The sequence below is a fragment of the Cygnus olor genome, chromosome 9 (assembly GCF_009769625.2).
Source record: "Cygnus olor isolate bCygOlo1 chromosome 9, bCygOlo1.pri.v2, whole genome shotgun sequence".
Classification (NCBI taxonomy): Eukaryota; Metazoa; Chordata; class Aves; order Anseriformes; family Anatidae; genus Cygnus; species Cygnus olor.
The window spans coordinates 21353702-21381393 of NC_049177.1; the positions used below are offsets into that span (position 1 = coordinate 21353702).

Consider the following 27692-nt stretch of genomic DNA (forward strand, 5'->3'; position numbering starts at 1 on the left):
CCCTGGGCTCTGTGGGGCGCGCAGCCGGGGACAGAGCCGATGTGGCTGTGGGCACCAGCATACGTGGGTGCCGTGCTCATAAACCTGGCATCGAGTGAAGGCAAGACGACAACGACCAAAACCACACGCACAAAAAGCCCAAAAACCGCTGAAGAAGAAACTTTGATTTTTCCATATCTTCGCTTCCCCATCTGCGAAGGAGCAACGCTCACTTCCAGGAGCTGGGCTAGCACTTTTGGGTACTCGGGCAAAGAAACGCAAACGAAACCCCAAAATCACTAATATGGAGCGAGGCTCACCTCCCGCCTTTTATTCTACAAACATAGCTGGGATAAATGGCTCGTTACAGTGAATTCCAAGCCGCACTCCCTTCGCCAAAACCCTATTTAAACAGCACATTTCTGCGAACCGGGACGGGGGGGGGGGGGGGCGGACGGGAGGGATGCAGATGTGCTCTTAGCCCACGAGAGGTTAAGCTTTTAAAAGACTCTCTTCTTTTTTTTTTTTTTTTTTTTCCGTTCCGTCTGCTGGTAGCATGCCATTTTACAAAGGTGTCTGGCAAGCCAAGCACCGAGCTGCCAGGATTTTCCTCCCCGAAGGGAGCCTGGGGAGGGAGGGGAAGGCCGGGACGGGGAGAAGTTGCTGGTTCCTCTCCCCAGCCTTTTTCCCCACCGTGCCCACGGGTCCAGGGCTCCGCCACCTGCCCGGGGAGCCGGCAGGGAGGGCAGGGGGAGCCGGGGGGAGCCCCGCGGGGAGGAACGAGCCAAACTTTCCGCCCAGCCCCGCCGGGCGCGGCCGCCGCCCCGCCGGGGAACAAAAGGGCCGGGGCGGCTGCGGCGCCCCGGGGCGGGGGACGCGGCTCCGAGCCCAGCCCGGCTGCCCCGAGCCGAGCCGAGCCCAAGCGAGCCCAAGAGGGGGCTCCGAGCCCCGCCGGGCTGCTGGGCAGCGCCGTCCTTACCTGGCGGTGTGCTGGTGCGGGGCGAGCCGAGCCGAGCCGAGCCGGGCCGGGCCGGGCCGGCGGTGACTCCCGGCTAGCTGGAGCGAGTGGCAGGAGGGCTCGGCGGGGATGCCGCCATGTCAGTGATGTCGGCACCACATGGGGCCCGCGGCCGGCCCACGCTACCGAGCACTCTGGAGTAGAGGCTCCCGCCGAAAAGCCGCCTGACGAGGGCGGGCGGCGGCGCCCGGGCCTCCCGCTCCGCCCCGCTCCTCCCCGGGGCGGCCCCGCTGCCTCGCCCCGGACCCTCAGCCTCGGCCCCGGGAGCCCGGCCCGGCCCTCCCGCACCCACGGGGGGCGCCGAGCCCGGTGACACCCCCGTGTCGCCGTCCCGTCGGTCAGCCCCCCCGCCACCATCACTGCCAGCCGCCGTGAGGGGGAAGGCGGGAGGTGGAAGAGCCCCCGGTCGGCTCCGTCTGCCCCCTCGGCCGAGAGGGAGGAGGAGACGTTTTAGGCAGCGTTTCTCAGAGATTAAGAAATACCCTGACATGCTGTAGCCAAAAAGGAGGAAAATCGCTCCGCTTGCTGGGGGGAGCCACAGGGGTAATTCACCGCTCAGCACCGCATCGCTGCAATGGGGGGGTCGGGGTTGGGGCTCTGATCTGGGCACAGAAACTCGACCAGGCCCTGCCTCACCCCCTGCTAATGGCAGCCCTGTTGTGCAGGGCTGTTTGACAGGGCCACACTCCCTTGGTTAGCTCTTTCTGCCTCAAAATCCCCCCACTTCACGCTGCTTTCCCTCCGTCACAATTCTCTTCAATCTCCTCTTTCCCCAGAGCTTCTCCCAGTGGTTGACGTACTTCATCCACAAGAGCAAGGATTCCTTTCAGAAACTGGAAAACCCCGTGGAGTCTCAGGCAGCCCAGGTATATTTTCATCAGCTTCCATTAAAATGCCAATAAAAGACCATTCGTCCCACGGGACTTACTGATGGGACCTCTACTTGTCAAAACTCACACTGGAAAACATCACTTTGGCATAAAAGTTCAGTAAAACCAAAACGCCATACCCAACTGGGCCGGCTATTTTTATATTAAGTGACCAAAATACAGGAAAAAAAAATCTGAAATAGATAGTTCCTATGAAAACAGAAAATTAGCATTTTCACATGGGAAAGATTTTTCAGTGTAAAATGGCCAGCCAGCACTAAGTATTGTTCATTGTTAATTGCAAAAACTTTTGTAATGAGTAAAATCTAAAAGCAGAAAAATGTTTTGTTTTATTAGTGACCCAAAACATGCAGACTTTTTGATGATCCTGGATTGAGTTACAGGGTCAGATGAGATTAATTATTCACTAGGGTGGTAAAGCCTTTACTTGGTCCTGCAGGCTGTTTTGTGAAGGAAAAGATAGAGAAAAGGGAAAGAGGGAGGTGGTGCAGGCAAGAGGGAATGTGTTGGTTTAGAAAGGAAAAAATCCCTGGCCTGAGTTAGAAACTTACAAAAAGATTAAATCAAAGAGTAAACAAAATCAAACATAAAGATGGGAAAACAAAAATAAATACAGGAGAGGAAGGAAATGAAACCTCCAGGCTGATTTTTAGCTTTTCTGTCAGACGGACCAGAGGAGGGCTAGGTCCAAGCACATTCGTATTTGGAGAATCAAAACAGGCTCGGGGTGTAGGGACATTTGGTGAGTTGTCACTTCCCCGGCAGAAGCGGAGTGATGTCCTCTGCCATCACTAAGAGCAGGGCGGTTTACATTTCCCTGCAGTTTTGTAAAGCGTTTATAGTTCACACTTACTTCACTTTGGTTTCACCATTGGAGCAGAAGTCAAAGAGAAAGTCATCTGCAATAACCACATTGGACGTACTTGAGGAAAAAAATGTGCCCAGTTACTTGATTTTCACATGGTTTCCAGTCCCTCCTGGAACCACAGAATTGGTTAGACACAAAAAAGACAGCAAATTTAGCTGCACCTGGAACAAACGCGTACCTTTTCTTCAGAGCACTTTTTATTCAGCCACTTCATCCCAATGAACTCAACAACAGGCTATAGTTAACGGCAACTGTAAAATGGTTCAATAGAAACTGGAAGTGTGTCAAAAAACAAGGAAGAGGACGGGAGGGGAGCAAGGACTGCTTTTCCTCAGAAAATTCCTACATAAATAAGAAATTAAACTGTTTCTTTAATGACTTACTCCCTGAGCCAGCTGATCAAGGAAGAGCATTAATCAGACCAGGAGGAAATGTCTTTTGCCGCTGAAAAAGGAAAAGAGCTAGGTTATGTGGTGACACAGCAGGGATGGATAAAATACTCCGGAGAAAATGACTGACCTAAACGATCATCCAAACAAATACAGACAAAACCATGAACTTAACTTTCCTATTCTGATGAGTCCGTGTTTTTCTGAGTTTATGCTTTCAATAATATGCATATTTTTCTTTTCTCGTGGTGAGATCTTTCTGTTTACTCAGGAAGCAAGCGGAGCCAGAAAGGCAATAGCGCGTCCCTTCCTCCGTCCTGCGGGTGCCTGCGCAGAGGGGCAGGAAGAAGGGGTGGCAACACTGCTCCAGGACAGCCATTCCCTAGACAAATCTCGACCGGCACCAGGCTGACACCCCAAGCTCCTTTCAGGCAGGAATTGTTTACCCATCACACTAACAATTTCAGCACTGTTGACCAGGGCTGGACCCAAACCAATTCCATATTCTGTATTCTGCTGCCATCCCCCTTGGCCATCCCCTCCTATTTGGTGAAAAATTCCAGAGAGGAGCCTGTGGAAACTCTGTCCATATGACCAGAACGTGGCATCCGAGATCAGACATCATTGTAAAGGCTGGGAAGATGGTCTTTATTCTCTCAAGACACTTTCCCTCAGGTTTCTGGTGGGATCTGAGTTAAACTTTTACTGTTCCAGCAAGCTGTATGCTCTGTATTCTGGAGGGCAAGCAGGCTGAGATCTTGGCACCAGTGCTGTTCAACAGCGCACAGAGAATGCTTTGATTGATTTATTTGCTGAGCGCTGTTTTTTTTACCTGGGGTGTACTACCCGCAGACATTTCCAATTCCGCGCAGCACAGGCGTGTGCAGTGGATGAGTTTTCTGCCCAGCTGTGTCACAGAGGCTCTGGGCTGGCTCAGGACGTCATGCCGAATGTGGTGCATTCACAGGGTGAGAACTCTGGGTTCAGCTCTTCTCGCTCAGGGCCAGCATAAACTGGGATGGAAAAGGGGCACAGCCAGCAAGAAACAATTTGCCTGACCCCACAGCAGGCTCCCTGAGCAGCCTGCACCCCTTTCCTGGGGTGGAAGGGGCAGGGTACGTGAGCCAAACACCGGTGTGGTCTCCCTCAGAAAAACATCGAGAACAAAATGATGTCGCTCCCTCTTGTGATCACACAACGAAGCAGGGACCATACAACCTGTTGGTCTTCTTCGTAAGTCCCTTTTCAGGTCCTTGTCCTTTTATGTATCTCAGACCATTAAAATCACAGCAATTTGAACAGTTAGGTAGTTAAAACCATAGAGAAGTTTCCGGTCACAGTCATCTTCTCTCACCTTTATCTGACAGAATGAAAGCTAAATGCACATTAGATCATACAGACTGAAATGTATTGAGTTCCTTCAGTCTTTACAACGTTTTGTTTCAAGGTAGTGCTGGTGGAGAACGGCCCGAGCCAGATGTGGGGGAAGCACAGTGCATAGGTCAGGATGGTCGCTTTTACTGTGGGGAATCCAAAATTCTGCAGGATACTTTTTAAAATAACTAGGGCAAGTAAACACTAGCATGAACCAGGATTTCTATCTGTACCTCTCTATTTAGAGGAAATGAATGCCAGTTATTCACTGAGCATATAGTCATGCTTTGGCATTCATGTACTAACTGAGTTTGGTGAGGAGTCTGTATTTGTGGTATTAATTGGCAGGTTTTTTCCCTTTTTAGGACACAAGTCAGTATTTCTCATGCTCAGTAACACATGCAGAAATTAAATCCCAAAATTTTATTATTGGGATCAGATCAAGGATCAGAAATTATAGGGATAAGATCAAACTGCTGTAAGATTCTGAAATAAAAATTATCTGCCTTTTTATTGGGGTGCATGGTAAGTTTGCACTGCGCATCAAAAAAAAAACCAGTTGTCTACTGGACATCCTTTTATTCCATTTAAGAGGCAAAGTCCTTAGTTTGGCGTTTGAATCTCGCAGACTACTACTCTGCAATAAATATGCCCAGTCGAGTTCTACAAGAAGTCCCAGAAGTCCCAGTGACTTCAGCAGGAACTAGAAGAGGCCCTCTGTGTACCAGCACCATTGTTCTAAAGTAGTGATTTCTGACACCACAAAATAAGTTGTTTGTCAGGGATATTATTCTATTAATTGTTTCTTAAGCTTTACAAAGGCACGATGGAAGGAAAATGTTCCTGTTGCCCCCCCTTCCATAAGAAGCTCCATTGTGTTTGTAATTCGTCTGCTTGTAAGCTGAGGATTTACACCGTCCATTTTTAACATGTTTTCATCTACATTGGTTTTATAAGCTTAAATAAGTTCCCATCTGCCAAGTGCTTCCAAAGACCGTTGGCGTTGAACCAATTCAAGAAGCTTGCCATGAAGATTACACACCAGTTGTGCTCATTCAAAACAATGACTTCTGACCACTGCACCAGAAGAAAATAGTCTCATTTATTGTCTCATAATCATGCGTCTCTGCAGTGCTAGTTCCACTTTTGCCAACGAGAAGGGTGCTCCTTTGATATTCTACAAATATTTCAGCTCAATCTCCTTAACACTGTGCAGTTCTTTGGCTCCTTAGGTTTGGTTTGGTTTTGTTTGTTGAAAGCTCTTGTTTCAGTTTGGTGTCTAAAGAAAACAAAGCAGTGTTGCTTGCATTGTTAAAGCCAAAAGTAGGGCCACAGAAAAAATGTTCTTCTTGGAAGATTTTGTAGATTGGTATTCATGAAACAGCTGGAGATGAAACATACAATGCTAATCCTGTCCAGTTGCTCCTGGTCATGTTGCACATTCAGGAAATTCATAATTAGGTGGTTATATCCCCAGCATTTCCCCTGCAGCACTCTTTACAACTAGCAATTTATCTTCTTTCTTGTCATTAAAAAAAAAAAAAAACTACAAAGGAAAAAGGGGGGGAGAAAATACAAGGAGGAGTAACTTAAAATATGCTTAATAGTTTCTGCCCTCTGTAAAAAATTCAGATGTTGTCATTTCTGTACGTACCAGTAAACTTACACTGATCCATTGCCCTTTTCTATCACAGTATTTTTCCTCTGTGCTGTATATCCTTCCTACTCACAGAATTTATTTTTCCTGTTATTTTTTTTTCTTTTTCCTTGCCAATTATGCACACGCTTTCCTGTAAAGGCAGCCACACCTGATAATTTAGAAATAAACGCTTTCGTAAGTAAACATTTATTTTTCTTGCTGAGTAGAAGCACTATACAGGGGGGTTTATTCCCAGCTCCCTCTAAGGTTTCTAATTAATTCCTAAGTAGTTTCTGCTTTTTATTCTGACTTCTCTAGTGGTATCATGAAAGCCTTTCCCTCTATACTGCATTTTACAGACAGTGCTTTGTCAAAAGTTCATATTCATTTAGAATCAATCAGGGTACAACTTGAAGGATTTTTCTTCTTTTTACAGCCTTTAAATAGAACAGCTTTATCTACTGTTAATTACATGCATATGCAATGTGGAGATTTTTGTCTATAGAGCAATCGACAAGAAACGTTGCCAGTTTCGAATTAAACTATTATCGGTGACTCAGCAGATTGGCTCTGGAACAGCAAAACATCACATACAGGCTTTGAAAACAAAGGTTATTACTGATTTTTCCCAAAAGTAATTTTAAAAAGCACCTGGGAAAAACAAAAAGAGGAATACTTAGATAACACCGCTAGTTACAGCTCAGGAGTTTCCAAACCTGTGATTAGCAAGCTACACTGGTGGCTCAAAAGCCTGGCTTTTCAAAGATAAAAATACAGCACAGCAGCGTACAGTAAATGCACAAATAACTTTAAAACAGCAGAAGAGTCATAAAACTGTCCAGTGGCAGCTCAGACCCCAGATCACAGGATCACCATAAATCACAGCGAGACGTTGCAGAGCAGCCCCCCCCCCACTCCAGCCTCCTCGCAGCACTTTCAGATCCAGAGGAGCCTCTCGCCTTGCCGTGCACTTGTGCTTCAGCTGCAGGTTCCCTTTGCTTTCTGGATTTGGCCAAATGTATTTTTAGTCACAAATGCAGCAAAAATACACCTAGACGAGGTGGTTTGGTTTTTTTTTCCTAGCCAGCAGTGAGCATCTCCAATTCCCTGGGTGACAGAAGATGGTGTTTCGTAGTGGGGGAGCAGAGGACTCACTGCTTTTGAATGGAGGCGCCCATCCATGCCAACACACAAAGCCACCTGGAAATGTGTGATTTCCAAAGGGGATCTCCTCCAAATCTTTATATATCTGCAAGAAAATACATTCCTTTATGCCAGGTGCAAGACACTTATGAAAAATGTGTCACCAAGTTTCAATATAGTATCTCAAAGAACTCATGGGATGATGTAAGACAGTTTTTAGGTTCCTCTCAGTCAATGACTTTTTTTCTTAGAGCTTCCCCAAAGCTGCATGAAAATACATAAAATATTACTTTGAAAAGCAGTCAAGTTTTAAAAATGATTTACCAAGTTGCTAACTTTTCCAGACTTAAAACGTGATGCCTGAGATAATATGTCTGTTTCACGTTGATAAATAATGGAGTCTGGAATACAAATGTTCTGGTATGGCCTTGGAAAAATCCCTTCAGCTAACTGTGCCTTAGGCTAGAATGATTTAAAAAAAAATGCTTATTTTACATTTCCATTACTTCTTTTATCTACAATAAATAGCCAGGCTTAAACTCTCGGTCATGTTCTTTCACACAATCACGCCCAAATTCTACCCACCTTTATTTATTTGTTTTTGTTTTTTAACAAAATAAGGATCTTGCAGCATGCCCTACAGATCAACAAAACCTCAAATTATTTTTGGTTAAGAGAAGAGCAACCACTTTGAAAAAGCCAGTATAGGCAGCGAGCTCCTGTCTTCTTGTATGCATCCTGCAGACCACAGCTGTGATGTGCAATGGAAGTGAAATTGTCTCTTATGTGAGTAGGTCCTGAGTCATTTGATGGCTGATAGGTCAAAGATGAACATAGGTTTCACTTGAAAGCCAGCCACAGAGCTGGAGGTGTGATCGCAGGGTGTTCAAATAACACAAATGGATTCTTCACAAGTTTCTGCTTTCATTTTTCTTTTAAACCTTGAAGATTCAAATGGTTTAGACAAATCTTGAAGTGACAGAAAAGCAAACAATAACTTTCGCTACCCACACAACGATTATGGGAGGCTTCATTGATTGTTATTTAAAAAAAATGCTTTGTGATCTACAAAAGAGTTGTTAGGGAGCAAAGGTGCGATAAAAATGCCAATTACTACTGTTATAAAACTTATGCCGTATGCAGTAAAGAGTAAATACATGTAATAGACATTTCAGAATGAACGAAAAACCTCTCGTGGAGGAAGACTCATCCTTTCCCTGGCAGTAGATGTGCCTAATACTTCTCCTGTCAGTTGTCTCAACACGGTGCTATCCCGTACATCAAGGCAGAAGGGGCTTAGGAAGTCCCCAGTGAAGTTTATACCCCTTATAGCCCTCCCTACGCAAGGCTGTTAAATGCCTCTATCAAAAATAGCTTTGAATATGAACACTAACAGGTGGCAGATAATTGGGTGTGCGTGGATAACCCTTCTCTCCGTGACAGGCACACACGTGATGGAGTTCTGCAACCCTCACGACTGTGAGCCCTCAGCCGAGATCTCGGCCTCGCTGCAGCCTGGCACCATGATAGTGCCTGCGCTTCCAACGGGTTTTACACTCAGACACTTGGAAATGCTCGTAAGAGAACCACTTAACAAGTCTTTTCTCTAGCTGCCTTAGTCTCTCTCCCCATGCCTTCAGCAATCTGCTTCACTTCCTCTGGTCCTTATTTGTCCCTCAGTGAGGAGCTCCAGTTTCAGAGCATCCTCAGTGCCTCGCAGTCTGTGGTTCTTCTCATTTATAACTTACAGAATCAATCATGGAATGGGCTGGGCTGGAAGGCACCTTAAACATCATCCGGTCCGACCAAACTCCGTGGTTCCTCCCAGCTCTACTTGCTGCTGACTGAGAACAGGAAAGGGAGAAGAAGCTCCAAGAGCCACCATCTCCCTTACTGCAGGCTCCATCTCAGACAAGGCTGTAAAGCCCCGGTTACAAGAGCAGTAACGCTGGAGATTTCTTCTCCGTATTTATCCTGGAGCAGGCGTGTCTGCTGAAGGTGTCGGAGTCCGTGATACACTTCATGTCAACTTGACACCTCTGCGCTAACCCTGCATCTGCTCTGGGACTAAAGATATAGTTGGGACAGCGGTGACAGACAGTGCCTGATCTGGCACGAAGCCTGGCTGTTCAGAGTTAATCCATCAGAATTTTTTAAATAAACTGGAACTGGCAGAGAGACTTCAGACCAAGTAAATACTGGTCTCATATGGCAGCACTTTTAATCCCTGTCCAAAAGACGCTTTTACTGTCATCACACCAGTCCCTTTGTCCTTTGGTGTTTCAGTTCTCCTGTAACTGTAAAATAGGGATTGCAGCGTCTCTGTAGTGGGATTCACACAAATACCACGTGAAACCGTGCAGCTCCTTGGAAGCAACACTGAAATGATATTGATCGTTTCTCCTGACTGGCACTAAAATCTTCATAACCCTAAAATGCATCAGTCCTGCAGAGGGCTGGGGGTAAGCGTACGTACATTTGACTTTACCCAGAGATTAACATTCAAAGTAGACGAGGCTGCTCGTTCTGTGAGACAGTTACGAGAGTACACTGGAGCATTCAGAATAATCAAGTAAGCACATGCAGGATCAGGGGCCAAGACGCAGTTGTTTGGAAAAAGTATAGTTCTGTCTGGCACAGAGAAAACTCCAATGAAAAATGATGTTAATTTCAACAAATACTCAAGATATTCCCATATTTTACCTTATATTTCTTGTATAACAGTACAATTGAAAGGAGAGAGAGAGCCATAGCTATTCTTGTTGGGGAAAAATGTTAGCTACAGATAACATTTTTTTAAAGGTCGTCGTAGCTCATCCCTTTACAAGCTTGAACTTGATCCTGAAGACCGCTCACTTCCATTCATTGATCTGTGACTCCGTTTTAGTGATAAAAAATGGCACCTGAATATTTTAATATAATTAAGTGAATTTAAAAGAGAAAACTCGTGTAATCTGTAAATTATGCATCCAAAATTTATAAAAAGTTACTTATGTTAATCAGGGGATGAAGGAAAGGTGTTTAAAGTTAAAAACACTGAACGGATGCAAATGCTACATTTTAAGAAGTCAAAAAGTATTGCTAAAAACAGAAAAATGACCTTTTTTGATACGTTGATTAAACGATCAGGTGTTTTTTCACTTGGGACACCTGAGAGACAGAGAAACAGGTTAAGAGAATGAAAGCTGAGAAAGAGAGTGGGGACAAGATTCTAGACAGGTAAATTGTAAAACAAGCTAGTTTTTGCTTTAGGATGTTTCTTTAAAGAAAGTGTGTTTCTGGAGCCGATAACTGAAAGCACGAGCACATGCGCTGCCCATAACACGCCATGTGGGGAGAGCCTCCACAGGCCAGGGAGATGAATAGGATTTTAAACCTGGGATGAAACAAAGTGAGCGTTTGCCATCTCCTGATTAATTACATCGGTGGAAATAAGCTGTTTAGTGGAATAGTAAGATCTCGCTGGGTGAAAAATGCAAGCCTAAGTTCATGCCCCTCACTTCAAAGACAGATGTAAAAAAAGAGCTGCGGTATTTCTGCGTCGCCCAGAACACACGTTTGGTTCGGCTGAGCCTTGTCCCCGAGATTGCAGCTCTGCTGTAGCTTCATGGTGCAAAGTCTTCAGCAGCAATTCGGAGTTAAGACACGGCTGCTCTTCTCTGCTGGTTCCTACCCCTGTGTGCTGCCCTCCCGGTTGTGCCAGCCCTGCTGTTTTTCACATCAGCGCTGCAATTCAGGTCAGGAAATTGATCTGGCTGAAGAACAGCATTCCTAAGAATGTGCTGGGTTTTTTTTTTCTTCCCTCCAGCCAGATAACTGTGACTGGTTTCACATGGCACAAGACTGAGTGGCACAAGCGCAGGGTGGTGTGCTGCAGTCCAGAGGCAGGAGGGGGACGAAGGCTGGAGGCTCAGCCAGCACGCAGCAACGAGGTGCCCGACGCGTGCGGTAACGGGTTAGAGCCACATCTCCTGCAGGCACATCACACGCTGCGTTCTGTCACAGAGAAACAATTCCCCTTCAGTTCAGCTACAAGGGACTTGCGGTGTGGAACAGAAAAAGCTGCATTATTTCCTCTCATTAAATATTTCTGACTAGCTGCAGTGTTCACCCTGTTGACAGACGTGAAACCCTAGCAGGTCACTAATCCCCTACCTGCTCCCATAGGTAACTGACTCCTGAGCAGAAGCGTTGCCTGCAGCATTTTGTGCTGGGAGGTGGCCCAGCTGCTGCAGAACGAAGATCTGAGGTTGCTGATAATCCCGCAATCCCGGGGTTATGTTTCCAGTCTCACCCACACCCTGAGTCATGTGTCTGCTGCCTCAGTTCCTCCTTTTTGTTTCCCCGATGAGCACATGCGTGCACTCACATGCATGTGTGCACAAACCGCACGGTGTGGGGTTCAGGAAGGCTTCCTGCGTTTCAGCTCAGATTTATGCAGCCTTGATTTCACCTGAAGGAATTTTCTAAAGCTTAAGTGCTCTGGATGCTGAGATGCAGCTGGAACAAAACACTGAGCTAGGCATCTTGGTGGAATCTAAGCAAGAGAGTCTGACCGTGATGGTCTAGCTTGTAGGTACATGGCTAGTATAAATAGTCGTTTCCTCTAGACAGCAAAAGCTGCATATTTCTGTCTTTGTGGCATCTATCCATTATTTATCTTTCCTTGAGAACTCCGCTAGTTCCTCTGCTGCCTGTTAGCCCTCTGCTCAACTTCTTTGTCCTGATCCTTGGCAAACTCTCCATCCATCCATCCTTTCCCCTGCCCCCAGACTCTCCCTCATAGCTGAAGGGTCAGTCTAATTATAAATCTCTTCTGATACAGTCAACAGTACATCTACTTTGTGTTAGCTCTGGCTGTATATTTGTGAACCGTGCTGCCTCTGGTGCTGATGGCAGAACCAGCAGGTGACAGCACGGTGCCCGGCCAGCTGCCCTGGGTACGGCTGTGACCCAGGAGGGAGGGGTGCCAAACCCGGCGAGTTCTCATCTCCTGCTGTGGAAGTCCGGTACTTCTCTGTCATCTAGGCTGGTACTGGGCTCTTGCTGTCCCGAGCCTTATAAACAGGTCTTTTTAGGGTGTGTACAAAATATTTTCCTTCCCGTGCTGTTTTCAGGAACACTCATTTACATTTGCTTGCTTTTTCTGCACGCTGACATGCAGATATCCAGAATGCCCAAACAGATCTCAGTTCAGAATTAATGCTTCTGAAAAGAAGCCGGTCATCCTTCACTTTGTATACAGTTCACTTTCTTCCACAAATAAAGCTGGAATTAATTCTCCATCAGGATAAAACCTTTTCAGGTGAAAGCATTTCTGAACTTGAAACGCCTGGGAAAATGAATGCAGCAGCTTCCCCAGACATCCCAAAATCTTCAAAAGGAGTAAAAATGAAGGAAAAAACACTGGCAACAGCCAACGGCTTACTTTGAAAGGAGCCCATGTGGAATGATGGAAGTGCTTGGAAGGGAGACTTCCCAAGGGTGAAAAGTGTTGCTTAACTGCAGGACTCTTTGAAATGACCTGTCTGTGCTTAAACTCCAGATTCAGCTCCGTGCTCTTCACCCAGGCATGTTTGTAGCCAACGTCAGTCAGAGCCAGAACACTGACTTCTCGGGAACTGTTATTTTTTCTTTTCCTTTTATTTTTGGAACCAGTTCAGAACTAGTTGTGAACATAGACCCTAAATTATAAATGACTAGCAGTGATAAGGGACATGCCTGCTTCTGCAGTAGACACACTCCTTTGAGCTGTTGTCCTCTGTGCATTGGCCTAACGCAAGTCCTCCTTGGTGTCCAGTGCTGAGCTAATAATTATTTATATGCCTCAGAGGGGATTCAGGGAGAATCTACATTATTTTTTCTGTGCTGTGTGAAAAAGCACAGAGAAGATTTTTTTGTTTTGTTTTGGATGGTGCCAGTACCTGTTGCAGACTAGATCATATTTTATTTCTTCTTTGGAGGCTCTGATCTTTCTTTGAGCTCCTCATTGCATACCTAAAATGCTTTCTTGGTGCACTTGAGTTTCCTGAAGACTTCAGTCATTGCACGTGGAGGATGCGATGTGAGAGGTTGGCATTTTGAAACAACCCTGCAGGGAGTCCCTTGGGCACTGCTGGCTCTCGGGACGCGTAGCACGAGCTGAGGCTCTGGTAGGATGAGAGGCCCTTCTACCTGTGATGTTACCGAGACTTTTCTATCAGGATTGCGTATTTCCAGAGCAGACATCTTTGATCATATCCTACCTAGTACAAGGAGCGACCCATCCAAACCAGCGGTGTTGTTTAGACTCCCACTGACTTGTTTGGGTGTCCCAATTCAAGGAAAAGCTGCAAAAGCAAAGGCAGAAGTAGAGTTCCTCTTGACCTTCCGTTATCTAGAGACAGAGTCATGGGTCCATAAACTCAGTGTTTAGTTAAAACATAACTGCTGGTACTGTTAAGTTTATAATGAGGAAAATGAGGCAGAGATCAAAAGATTTGCTTTTTGTGGGTTTAATTTTCCTCCTCATCTTTGCACTTTGGTCGTAAACATTGCAGTCCCCCCTCTGCCCTCCTGTTCCATATACTGAAGATTAAGTTGGGAAATATTTTTAGAAAAGGCGTAAGTATACAGAAGGGAGTATTAGACTGTGACCTTATAGCCGCTTTTGAAGTTTTTGAAGGCTACATGGCAAACATCCTCGGTATTTCCAAATTCTCAGGAAAAGGAGTTTCATAGATTGCTCTTCATTAATTTAAGTGTACTAATTGGCCACATGTATGTTTATTCCATCTCTCTCATGCATGCACACAGAGCAAAGCCAACACATATATTCCAAGAGGCCTGAAACAGATAATGGATCCACAGTGTTGCCTCAATAGCTACTGGCATGGAATAAAAAGTACACAGCAAAACAGGAAAAGGAAGGCTAAAACTCGATTAAACAGATTGCTGCATTCAGGAGTGTGCAGTCATCTGGGAACTTAATGAAAAAAGTTGAAAGAAAAAGTTAAAACAAATAATATACAGGCCTCCCTTGTATTTTTGAAAATCCCTCGCCATCTGTGTGGTAAAATGCCTTCAACAAACCAGCATGCAGCATAGAATTGATGTATAGAATTAGCCTTTCATTCCCTAACGTAAGCAAAATATCAGGTTATTCCTCATCACTGGAATCCAAATTAGGCCTCTGCTGTTTGACAGGAGCTGGAAGGAGGATATCACGGATTCAAAGAAGGAGCTTCTTTGTCTCTGTTACAGGGCACAAATATAATTTCTCAAGGTAAACACATGTTATCAATAGAAATTTATGCCACATATATGTAACACAATATGGCTTCAATTATCTGTAAGAAGAGGTGTGCAAAATCAAGGTGATTTAAGAACCTGGCCTGTCACCAAAGCCAGCTAGATTTCTCGCTGTTTCTGTCATTTGAAGCCAAGATCTCCTGCTGAATACTCTAATCCTCTTTAATCCTGATTTGGATTTGAACTTGAACCCCAGGTCCTAGAATAAATCAAACACAGATCTTAACATGCTTTTTCCAGACCGTTTCTGATGATAACACAGCCTCTATAGAAATAATCTGGCTTTCCTTCTATAACAATTTCCAAGAGCTATAGCAAGGAATTCGGCTACTTTCCTGACTGATTTCACAGACGTACATTTTCAGGTTGGGTGATCTAGACAAATTCTGCCCCATGCCCAATCTCCCCAGCCCCTCCAAAAAACACACAAACAAACAAATAAAGAACAAACAGTCTTTCACCACTGTTTTAGGTTTTTACATTAGGAAATGTGAAAACTGTTTTAGAATAAAGACTCTGTTGGGACAACGTATCACGTGAGTTAAGCAGTGCTTTTCCATCTTGCCTGCATCCCGTGGGACTCCTTCCGATCTTCAGGGCAATCAACTCAGCTGCAGTATTTGAGTTCTGCTCTCACCCCACAAATTGACAGAGCTTTTTGAAGGGACATGTGCTGCTTCCCACTGGACAGAAGGAGCAGGAGGGGACTCTTTTCTTCTAAGTAAAGCAGAAATGCACCTGTTCTTGCCCTGGTAGGAGCACCTCTAACCAATGCTACAGGTCATTATCACCACAGAGTCCAAGAGAAGCAAAGCTCCCCTGCGATGCTACCAAGGGCATTATATCTGGGGAAGTGCTGTCTTACTGATGGATCGTGTAACACAGGACATTTCTTCCTTACGCATGAAGTCTTCTGGTCAGAAGGGATCTTACTCGGTTAGCCCAGCCTGGGCTAGTGAATCCTTTACAGGCTGACCTGTAAGTAGCTCTGCGTGACCTTCAAGAGCCGGATACCTCTCTCAAGTCAGACTCAGGTAGCTAAAATCTGGCCTTCCAGATGTTAATAACGCAGGAGGTAGAAATTAGAACTACCGTGGAGCTCTGGGTTACTTTGGAGGTGGAGCAGGACCTCTCATTACACCCAGAGAGCCCAGACTCCTACAGACAACTTCTACACATAGCCCAGTCCCCATTAAATTGGTCGTGGTTGGGAGCACCAGCCAGCTAAGGTCAGTGGCAGGGTGGTTTGTGCTGTGGATGCTTGAACTGTATCTGACCTGTAAACAAGTAGGGGATTTCAAGCTCTTGTAGAGCCAGTGTCTTAACCTTCATTTCTACAAATATTTGTCCAGAAAAATAGGAAACGTTTTGAAAAAAATAGACGTCATAAGTGTATATGTTGAATTTCCACCTATGTGAGCCGTAGACACCAAAGATCATTTCATGGAGCTGGAAATATCCCTACAAGTTATGAAGCCATGATAGCACAACAGACAGAGGATTTATATGTAGAAGTAGGGCAGTGGATCCCTGGTTGCTAACTTTCTATCTATTTATTTTTTAAAATAAGGTTCCAGTACCACAGAAAAAAAGAGATACTAAAACTTTAAGATGTAATGCTCATCTCTGTCTGTCTGACATCAGATATGAGACTTTGTGCTCCACTGGTAACGCAGGGAACCAGGCCTATTTTAGCAGCCACATCAGAGGACAGGTTTGCAGCCAGAGCTGCCCTTTCCCCCAGCAGCTCCCTCCTGTGAGATGAGTTTTTGTCCTTGTTCACGGGTCCCCCACCACAGAAACACTACAGATGTGAACGTCTAAGGTGGGGACATTTCTCTCTGAGCTCTGCTGAGCATTCAGCTGCAATCCCTGCACCCGGTGGAATGCAGGTGGTAGGCAGCAGTCTGTAATTACTTCAAGGACTGCAAATAGAGGAAAAAAAGCATGCAAGGAGATGAAACCCTGGTCCAAATGGAATCAGAAGGAATGTAGCTGTTTACATGAATGGAGCCAGGATTATCCCTCTAGCCAAGATGATAAGACCCTGAAGTTTATCTATACATTTACTCTTGTTTTCTGCCAGCAATAAACACAGTAAAAAGATAAAGAAGTATCAAAGAAGCTGACTGTGCTACAAGGGATGTTTCTCCTAGCTTCAGGCCACAAGCTTATCTTGCACAAGGCAGTAAGTATGAAAGCCGTTGTGCAAACACTACGCACCATTGTTTATTTTGTCATATCGCAGCTGATCATAACCCTTTCAAAATGCTGACCCGGTATTATGGAAAGCACCACACTGTCATTGCTGTGGAAGGTAGCCACTGCTAGATTGGAGAGTTCACTTAAACCGCTTCAGCTGTGGCTTATGTGCAGCGTTGTGTGGGGCTTCACAGCTCGTCTGCTCTTCAGAATGAGAACTGATTACAGGCAAGATCTGTTCTGCATATGAACTTTGACATAGTCTAAGATCTGACTTATTTACTATGCCATGCATGACACCATCGTAGCTCTGAAACTCCATTTCTCCATGCTTTGACAAGAGAAGGGCTTCGCCACGCAGCTCTTCCCTAGTGCTGTTGTAACCATCGTTATCTCTGCTATTTTAGTGTAGGGATGTGTCAGAAAATGGTGATTTTAAGGTAACTGGTCACAGCTATTTGTCCTCAGCAGAACAAACACACCACCACAGTGAATCAGGTGTATCCCAGACGTAAACAAGTAACTGCTCATGACTTGATGTATGGGTTGAGCGTCCATTTGTTTGAGAGTTTCTTTTACTTGGGACACTCTGAATGCCCATCATCTAGAAATCCTACAGAAATGACCATTTGACCTCAGACAGCCGCTGCTGATTTACTGGACTGCAAGAATCATCACGTGGAGAAAGACAAAATGAGGAAACTGCAGGGACTTGTGCTGCCTTGCTGCTGAAGGCTACAGCCTCTAGCAGAGCTGGCAGCACACCTGCCTGAACCACAATTTAAGGTCGGGCATATTAACCAAAACTCTCTGTAATTTGCACTGAGATATTACACTGAGCTGGAGCAGCAGGATTCTGGCAAGGGGCAGTTGGCAGCAGCAGAGCCAGGGAGGACAGAAGAGCAGCTAGAGATTTCAGCCTGTTTTCCTTTGCAAGCGTGACGTAGGGGCTGTTGATTGTTTTTGTACTTTTCTTTTTTGGTGAAGATGCTGACACACACTTATCTCCATTAAAAAAAAAAAAAAAAGGACTTTGACAGGTAAAGCTTTTCAAAAACTTCCTCCCAAACAAGAAATTTAAAGCCTACTTGATTTGTTTCCAGTTTTGATTTCTGCTTGTTGCAAGCACCACCAGTTTGAAGGCAGCAATAACCCTCCCAGATACACCCGAGGCTAGAAGGGCATTGGCTTTCCTAGTCCTTGATGGACTTGATGCATTGCAGGGTTCATCCTTCCCGTCACATGGCCTGACACATGGGGAAGAGACAGAATTACACAGCCTTCCTCCTCCCTCATCCTCCTGGGAGCTCTCCCATGGACACGGTGCACCGGACACCGCCTGTGTCAGCAGGCTCCAGCCCTGCTTCCCTTCTCCTCACAGTGAATAATCTCCAGCTCCTACTGGGCAGCAGCAGCAGAATGGAAAATTTTACCTCTTTGTTTATCCACCACCAGTAAAAAGGTTTAATCTGCGTCTCTGGTCATTTAATGCCCTGGGACCAGCACCTGAAATTGTACTGCAAGTCCAGGACCGTTGCCATCAGCTTCCACTCGCTTTATTAGGTTCAGGAGGAGCCAAGCCTAGGGAAGCAGGGTCATTTTTCAGCTCTTGCACAGTTCTTTAGCCAGTCACTACCCTTGCCTTTGTGGCTACAGCGCCAGGCATCAGTGTGTAAATCAGCGCACTTCTGTCTCGCTGAGTCTGCTAGACAAACTCCCAGCAGAGGTGTGAACTTCCCCAATTAATCTTAATGAAGTGTTAACTTCAAAGCTGAGCTGCAGCCATTTATAGGTTAATAGAACCTTACAGAAAAAGCCTCCCAGCCTGAGTCATTAGAAAACAGCTCCAAGGGGACAGGATTGGTCAAATTTGGGGGTTATTCTGGGATCTGGAAGAAATCCCACTTCACTGACAGCCTTTGCTTGTGCACCACTTCCATTGCAGCTGCATTGTTAGGAGACCGAGGGGTCAGGCAGCCAGACTGGAAAAACTGTACAGTGAATGCACGCTAAAAATATCACTGGAATTGAGCAGATGGCACCAGATGAGGAGGCCGGGATGATAACGTCTGTAAGGAACTGTGTCAGCTTACTGAGCTAAGTGATGCCCTTGCTCATACTACCCTTTACCTGACTCATGCCAGTGAAGTGGCAGAGCCAAATTCAAGTCCTGAGTCCAGATTTAGCCTATGTATTTTCAGGATCCTTTTCCCCACATCATGACTTCAGGTCAAGTATTTTACCCTGAAAAATAATGAAGTATATGCTTCAATCGGGCGTGTAGGTGCTCGTGCTATTACTATGACAGTTTTTGCTAGCATCACGTTCAGCCGTTCCACTAGTGCATTTGCAAGTGGGTATTTAGGGTCATGGACAAAGGTCTGTAGGAACAAGTCCTTCATTTTTAAGAGTCATACAATCTTATTTTCCTGGTACTGTGCAGCAGAGGCAGAGCCTTTGCAAAGAAGTCTTCCCCAACATGTCTCTGCCTGCGTTTTCCTGCTGGAGGGATCTGGTTTGCAGCCAAGGAGCCCACCTAAGAATGGAGAAAGGAGAGCAGGGTTTGGAGAACTGGGGTGACACATCAGTACGTATTCACATCCTATTCCCAACGTAAACCAATTGATCTTTTTGCTTGTTAGGTACTCTAAACTAGAAGAAATTTATTGGACTGGTGTAGCTGTAGGGCACATAGAGGCAGGCTGGTGGAACACTCCCTGGGGGCAGGTTCACCAGTTCAGACTTGCACAACTCACACTCCAGCTAGTAAAAACCGAGGTACCTCATTTTTAACTGTCAAGGGCAATAGGAAAAGCATCTCATTTGAAACAATCACATGGATCTGTTTGATATATCCCAAAAAGGCAAAGCTGCTGTGCTGAGCAATGCAGATTTCATTCCGGATACAAGAACTTAAATATAAAAGAGGAAGATCCTTCCTGGCGCTTTATTACGAGCTCCCTCGAAGACCTCTGACTCAGCTGATTATTAATTGCCAGAACATGCCCACATTTGCCTGTGTAAGCTTCTAAAATATAAAATGGGAAAAAAAAAAAGTTAAATTATTCCTATTTTGAGAAGTTGAAAAGTAAATGGCGACGTTGCCATGGAGGCTGTTTTTTGTTTATACTAGTAGCTAATAATGAGGAAAAACTACAACTAGCTGACAAGAAGCAGGAGCTCACTACCAGCACTGCAGCCCTGACCTCCCCCTCGGCCATGCTGTACCGCGAGCAGCAGTAGCAGGGCACAAAGCTTACAGAGCTTTAGCTTGGCTGACAGATGTTGGTCAGATGATGCAGACAGCATAACCAAGCGAGCAATAGCTCTGCCACATCCACAAGACTCACTTCAGAGTACCTCACAACCAGCTACGCTCCCAGGGGGAGGAAGCAGTTGTTTTCACAGCGCGGAGTGTTTTCACGCTAGCAGTTGCTGTGTCCCCTTCTGCTTTCTCTGAAGTGTCGTGTTAGACAGGACAGCCTGTTAATCTCGGCTTGGTAACAGCAGGCACAGTCACCAGGGGAGCAGCTCGAAAACCAGGGGGAGGTGAGAGGTCCCACTCCTTTCAGAAGCAGCGGGTCACTGCAGAGCCAGAGGTAGGACGCAGTTATTTTAACTAACATAGGTTTCAGCTGTCCGGAGAAAAACCTCTCAGCAGCTTCACGTTCTGACATCTGTTTAGCTGTTGTGACACTGCTCAGTCACAAAGCCACATTTACAGCTGCCAATAAGTTCTTTGCTAAATCAGAGAGGCTTTTTATTATTATTATTACTGGAATGGGAACTTTAGTGGATGTTTACTACAAAACACAAGTTGCACAGGCTGAGAGCTCAGCGCTGCCTCTCCCTGCTCCCGTCTCTGTCCCCCTCAAGAACACAGTGGTGAATGCTGACAACCCTCCCATCACCTCCTTCCCAGTGCATACGTTCAGGTGGAACAGTGTGTGCCACACAGATTACACAGTCATCCTTTAAGGACAAGCTCCAACAAGAGCTAAGCATTCAGCAGCTCCCAATACAGTAGATTCCTTTTGCAACTGGTTCTGTATCCAACTTGAAAGCCTGGGCTGTGCGCTATTCTCCAAAAACTGACCTTGATGTATGTATTGGAGCATAATGGAATAGTACTTGAGCTTGATTTGTCAGCTATAATCTACACCCTTTTTAGTTTTAATTGCATAACTCATCTGTTCTTCATTTAGAAGACTTTGTAGGGACCAAAAACCAATTACTAGAAAAAATAGTGATTCTGCATTGTACAGATCAATTATTAATGTTTAGGACTTTGCACTATTTCTTCTCTAAGTTATTGCCACTTACACAGTAAAGGGAAAAAGGAACAAAGCATCTCATAGCAGCCCTATTGACCAGGGAGAAACAAGTGCTTCCCTAAATGCTGCCCAGCAGGTCTGCCAAGACATCACTAAATAAGTCATGTTATTGCACTTTTTTTTGTCTGATTTGCATAACAGAGCCTGCAAGGGTTTAAAACCAGACCAACAAAGATACGCCTTCAGATACGAAATCACCTAAGCTACAAAGGCACAAGTTCTTGAGCATCTCTCATCTCTTAGTTAAGCTCAGTACTAATAAACAGGGGGGTGTGAGTGTGCATGCTTGTGCCTACATATCTGTATGCATATATGGAATAAACAAGTAAACCATGACTCTTCAGCCCAAGAAAAGGTGCCTGAAGAAATAGAGTGGCAGAAGCCTACGGTGTCAGGTGACATGCAGAAGGTGAATAAGAGCTGATTGCTCATTGTACGTCACTTCAGGAATTAATAGGTGTCATACGAAGCTAGCAGATAGATAGCAAATTCGAGATAAAGATGTTGTTCTTCACATTATCTATTATGTCATTAAACTAGGGCCCAGTCCCCCAGTGTCTGAAAAAGGTGAGCAGGACAGGCCCAGAGATCATAGCCAGCTTCGGCCAAGAGCCCAGAGCAGAATGCAGCGTTACAGCAGCAAGGCAAAGCCAAGGCCAAGAAGTCAGTCGACGTGGAAAGGTTAGGATCAGGTCCAGCAAGTACCAGCTGGGTCCCTGGTAACAAGCCAGGGCTGAGGGCAGAATGGGATTGCAGGCCATAATCTGGACCAATATGGTCCACAAATAAACGGCAAAGTAGCTGAGGGATGATGGGGGGAAGAAGAGGGTTCTCAGGTCTTGTCACGTGTGGCATTTTCCTATGTCATATAAATCTGTACTTGAGCATATACGGCCACAGCTTACCGGTAACGTGGGCAGTAACCTCCCCAGCTATTCGGCTGGAGGAGCTGAACTGTTAATGTTCAGGTAGATGAGCATCAGGCCCTGAGGATGAGGACTCAGATCAACAGACTGCGGTCACAGCACCTGCAGACAGGTATAGGCACGAAATAGCACCGCACAGGTCCACACATTCATGCTTCTGAGACCCAACACAAGACTAATGCCATGATTTAAGTAGTGCTGTGCAATGTTAACCTCCTTCTGAACAGAGAAAGTTCCAAGAGACCCAACACCTTTTACTTTTCCTCCCATTGATACGTTTCATGTTGCATTAAAAAGGCAGGAAATATCAAAGAATTGTAACGTGTCGATTCATGGCAGGGAGTCTGTCTGAGATGGCTCTTACAGCATATGTAATATATTAATAATTTTCAGCCTTTCATGATGTGGATTGGATTTTGACAGACTATGGAAAGTCAGTCAACGTGAATCACAGCCTGTCATGTGAATCACTTCCCCTTGCATCTCCGATCACACTCTGGCAGGGGTAACGATAACATTTATGGAAAACTAATGACAGTTATATCATTAATTTGTTAAGCTGCTGAAAATAAGAACACCAACACCAAAGTATCCCTTCTCTCTCTGTGGACCACTAATGATATATTTACTAAGGTTGCTGAGCCATGGGAACATACAGTCCTGTACTTAATAACGTGAGTCATTCAAATGGAAATTTTCTACTCTGAAATTTTATGACTCTAATTAAGAGCATTAAAAAAATCTATACTTTATGCTTTTTTTGTAGCATTTTTGTTTTGAATATTACCTTTAGGATATTTCCATTTTTTTAAGAATTACAAACAGCAAATGAAATAATGAAAGTTCTACTTGCGAAAAAGGGAAGTTTATTGGCCTAAATTCGTAGGTCGGTGTCCCACACCACATATCAAATTGAGAAAACAAATCTTTTTCTTTTTTCCTGCTGATGCAGTACAGAACTCTGTTCTTAATTAAAAGGGCAGTTGCCATGATGACAGTCCAGGGTGTTGAGACTCTTGTTGTGTTTTTAGGTTGGGTAAACAAAGTGCATAGAAGGGGCTGAGGAAACGCCTGGGTTTCTGTAACACTCAGCAGAAGCAGATGACGATCGTGACACTGTGTATCCTACCATGACAAGCCGTCTGTAAGAAAATGGATTTGGCCCATCAAATCCAGCACTTCATCTCTGTTACGAGGAATCTCTCAGTTAGAATGGGAAAGGGGAGCGATGGACCGCAAGTGACAAACTGCAGAGGCAGTAATGACAGGGAGACTAAAATACGGTACAGAGGACATTGCTGTATTAGCAAGTGTTAGACGGAAATGGCGAGGCGAGCAGCTAGCTAGAAATGGAAGACTCATCTGGACAGAGAGAGAGCTTCTACCCACAATTTGATCTGCAGCCAAAGCAAAAATGTAGTTGGTATCCTGAAAGAGCCAGTCCCATTACGCCAGTGTGATTTGCTGTTCTCCCTGCTTTTGGTTCCACTCGCATGTTCTATTTCCATAGAAAAAAATGTCCCTCTACAGACAGTAAAACCCATGAAAGTGTCGTTATAAATGAGCACGGTCACGGAACAGCTCTCGTTCAACAGCTTCTCGTTGGCTTGCATGCTGCCTTTCTTGCTTCTCGCAGCCTCCTGCCCAGCCTGCCTTGGTTCCTGGAGGAATGCAGCACAGCGCACGTAGGACTTTTATCCAGGGCGCTTTTAGCTCTCAGCTTGTTACCACCAGCCACTGTGCTAGGCTTGGACATCGCAACTTACTTTCCTAATTCTGCAGCAGATTGTCTGCACATGAAAAAAAAAGCCCTTGTATTATTTTAAGCTATTGTTGTGTATTAATAGCTTTATTATTCCTACAGTCATTTTTGTTAATGACACAGTACTTTGAGACAGCTTTGCATGGGAGGGTGCTGCAGTGTGCTGGCTGTGCAGTTAGTGATGGTAAGACTATAAAGATAACTTCCCATGCACATCATATGGCATCTTGCTTTGTGTTCAAGCTTGCTCTTTAATCCATACTTTTTAGGATTTATTCAATCAAATCTTTCTATAGCAAGTTTTATACTCCTTGGCAACGTGCTGCTTCTGCTTCTTTTCCATTTTTCCTCCACCACTTCCAGTCCACAAACTCAATTTCTTTAAGACTCAGCGGAGAGTTGGGCAAGAGGAGACTTGGGCAAGCTGGGAGCACTAAGGGGTGTGGGGAGGGAGAGCCCACACGGGCTGGTTTGGATTAGTGGGTTTGATAGGAAGAGTTTGGGGGCAAAGTAGCAGAGGATTGGAAACTGGGGTTTATCATGTTAAATGTTATCGTGTTACAAATATATATTTAAAACAAAGACATATAGTACGTGGTTTATATAAATATAAAATACTAATGGCTTGATTTAACATTTAATCATAGTCCCATCCAGTGAATTGGGTACAGAAAGGGACCTCCTGTTTTCCTGCTGAGAACTGAGTCCTTCCAATTTAATGCCTTGGTGTGGACTAGCTGCTAGGGAAGGGTGTCTCGAGGAGAGCTTGTCAGCTCAGCAGCACCGCTCCCCCGACATCCACTCTCTGTGCTCACCCCATTTCCCTGAGCACCAGACAATGTAATGTATCTTTGCTTTAGCCCCTTGTTCTCAGTCTCCCGTAACCCCGTTCTTGTTTCACCAGAGCCCTGATGGAGTCAGGAATGAAACATCCTTTGCAGGAGCATTTTTCAAGGAAAGTGAATACTGTATCTCAAAAGCTCACTTAGAGAGATTACATTAACACCAAAACTTGTCACCTGCAAATGCATTGTCAGCTCGGCTGCTTCTGCGTCATTTATTCTTACAAAATGACAAGTGTACTAACATCAAAGTGCTTGGTATCACCAAGGAAGGAGGAAAATCACAGCTTAACTTTTTTTCCCTTCCTAAATCTCAGGCTGAGTTCTCCCAACTTGTAAAGCTGGACGTTTCCTGTGCATCGTGGAATATAGGTCCCAAAGCCCACCAAGAAAGTGTATTATTTTCTGACTGCAGCAGCACTCTAAATAATCTGTGTGGAGCCACCACAGTATTTGGTAGCAGTCTGTAAAAATAACCCTTGATTTCCAGACTCGATGGGCCTGGATCGAGTGTCCAAAATCTGGGAAGAGACCATGAGAAACTGCTCAGCCCCAGCCCTGAGACACGAGCAGCAGGGCCGTCCGGAGCGTGAATAACTGGAATTTATATCAGGGTGATGGTGATGTAATTTGTACAGCTGGGACATCACACGAAAGCCAAGGAAAAATAAGAAACAACACATTCATAAACACAGACACACACAGATTAGCGGGAAGTTTCACCTCAGGAAATCATTGTGGCTCTCTGTTCCTGTCAGTAATGTGTCTGCAAATGTCACCCAGCAGCAATGCATCACCCCGTGAGCAGCCCCAGAACACAGAGGCGACCAAAATGGTAATGAGAAAGAGGTTGCCAAATACTTTTGAAAAAAGTCAGGGATTGGACCCATCGGGAGAAAAATTACGCAATAAAATCAACAACGTGCCAAGAAAACCAAGGCCGAGGGAGGAAGCTGCCTGTGCCAGTCCTGGTCACAGAGGAGAAAGCTGTTTCCCTGGGAGAGGACACTGGAGCTGGATTCAATATTTGCTTCTCCTGCTGGTCGACTTGCTTCTCTACCGAGCATCTCAGACAACTGCTTTTGTCCAAACCAGTGTTCAGACCTGCAGCTGGACTAGGTTTTAACGGGTATACGTGGCATGGGAAAATACTCGCTCTGCTCCAGAGAAGCCCTGTTTTCTTCCTTTACCTCACCTTACAGCAGAGCTCCGCTGCCTGCCCTTAGAAGAAAGACCCCTGTTAAGTTCATTACAGACCAACGATTAGACAGGAGAAAAAAAAATAGGGAAAAATCGGGAAAGTTGGGTTCAGTTCCCTGCTCTCCGTGAGCTGCTCACTGAAACAAGAGGCTCCAGGCACAAGCCAAAGGCTGCACCCTTAGGTAAATGTAACAAAAGACATGGAGATTCCTGGCTATCCTGCTAGAAATAAGAGTCCACAAGGACCTAGCACTGCGAAACGTCTCTGGAGGTTCAGCTGCTGGTGCCCTGCTGCTGGCGGGACAGACAGTAATAGTTAGCAACCCGAATTCGGTGAGGCTCTGGCTATGCAGAACAGAGGATGTAAATGCCAGTGCTGTGCTATCACAGTACGGTAAAAAAAAGGGCACTCACAAACTGTTTGTGTGCCTTTGTGTAATTCTGAATAATTCTGATGAGCACCAAAAGCTGCATAGCCTCTGGCTGTTCACTGTCTTTGACATCTTCCTCCAAATGCAACGCTCTAAGAAGTGTGGGGGCCATGCTCCGAGGAGCACTGTTATAAAAGCGCGGGGACGGCGCAGACATCAGCAGAGTCACTTTCTGCATCACTGCAGGACTGCGGGACTGACCTGGAGCCTTCACCCTTGTGCCTGCTCCGTATCTGAGGCGCCTCCGGCCGCAGAGGCTCTGCTGCTATTGCCGGCCAGTTTGCCAATCGTGATGGCGATCACAAGTCTGCGAGGAAATGAAGTCACAACAGTGACTGGAAGAACTTCAGAAAAGCCTTCCATTAGGCAGTGGGGACTGGAAACCACTACTGATGAGGGCTGAACTGGAAGCAGTAGAAACCCCGTATCTCGTCACAAATTGCCACAATACATGGATTACGGACATGGCTCTGGTTGGCGGTGCCATGCTCCAGGTGGACCAAAGAAGGACTTGGCTCCATGGAGTACTCAGAGTTTTAACAGGTTAACACTGGCAAGTTTGTTTAATACACTGAGCTCAGTTCCTGTTGGCTAATGTTAATGTTGGCACAATTAGGCTGATGAAAACACTGTGCAGATGTCCTCTGGTGATCCAGTCCCTCCCCAACACTTGTAACTATCAGATAATAAACTCTTTTTCCATGATTGTTCTGCTTGGTGATTCACAGAAGATTACTTACACTACTTCTCCGCTTCCTTTTGCGATGTGTCTGGGCTTCTTACCTAACCCAGTACTTTCTTCTCAGCTGCTCATTACCGGCCAGTCATGATTTCTCAGGGATTTCTTGCTGCTCGCTGCTTGTGGAGAGCAGGCCGGAGCTAGGAGCGCCCAGCACACGCTGCTTGCTTCCAGGCTGGGGCCGCGGCTCGGCTGTGAGTGCGGGGGAGGAGTGGTAACAGGCACAATTTCATCTCATCACTTGACTTGAAATTGTTACAAATCCTTCGGCTTGATGGTTTTTTTTTCTTTAAATAAGAGCTTTTTCTCCTAACTGAACTTGCCTTACTCCTGTGTAGTGGATTCCCAGTTATAACTTACTGAAAGCTATATTGAAACATGATTGTAAATGAAAGCTCCTGCCTTATTTAAACCTCCATTTAGAATTATCAGAACAAACCAGTTTTCCTATTGGTGCTTTATTAATTCTTGTCCATTGTTTTTGCCTCTTACAGGTAAATTTTGCTATCTCACCCCTACTTTTAATGATGATTACCTTTCCCTATAATCATTGCTAATAAAAAAATAGAAAAAGGAGAGGTAGATGTTGAAAAAACAAAGGTTCTTGTTGGTGACAGTTGTCCACCATGAGAAAAGCAATCCATGGAACAATTACTGGCTGTTAAG

The 27692-nt window shown here is 45.3% G+C and overlaps 1 protein-coding gene and 2 long non-coding RNA genes across 4 annotated transcripts in view; 2 read left to right on the forward strand and 1 right to left on the reverse strand.

The window, feature by feature from the left end:
- The window catches only part of FNDC3B (fibronectin type III domain containing 3B), a 185402-nt gene extending 184184 nt beyond the window's left edge, over nt 1–1218 (reverse strand). The window contains exon 1 of one of the 2 annotated variants that reach the window (XM_040566522.1): nt 959–1218. The gene's annotated coding sequence lies outside the window, so the exon portion shown is untranslated. The remainder of the gene's footprint in view (nt 1–958) is intronic. The other variant, XM_040566523.1, reaches the window with a different exon arrangement.
- Nucleotides 1219–1235: 17 nt separating this feature from the next.
- On the forward strand, nt 1236–6285 carry LOC121074467. Its single transcript, XR_005822364.1, has 3 exons — nt 1236–1540; nt 1774–1863; nt 3416–6285. It is a non-coding gene; the product is annotated as an uncharacterized LOC121074467 (long non-coding RNA).
- A 3-nt stretch (nt 6286–6288) lies between these two features.
- Nucleotides 6289–26989, forward strand: LOC121074468. The gene is made up of 3 exons (XR_005822366.1): nt 6289–6352; nt 8744–8877; nt 24719–26989. It is a non-coding gene; the product is annotated as an uncharacterized LOC121074468 (long non-coding RNA).
- Nucleotides 26990–27692: the final 703 nt, after the last annotated feature.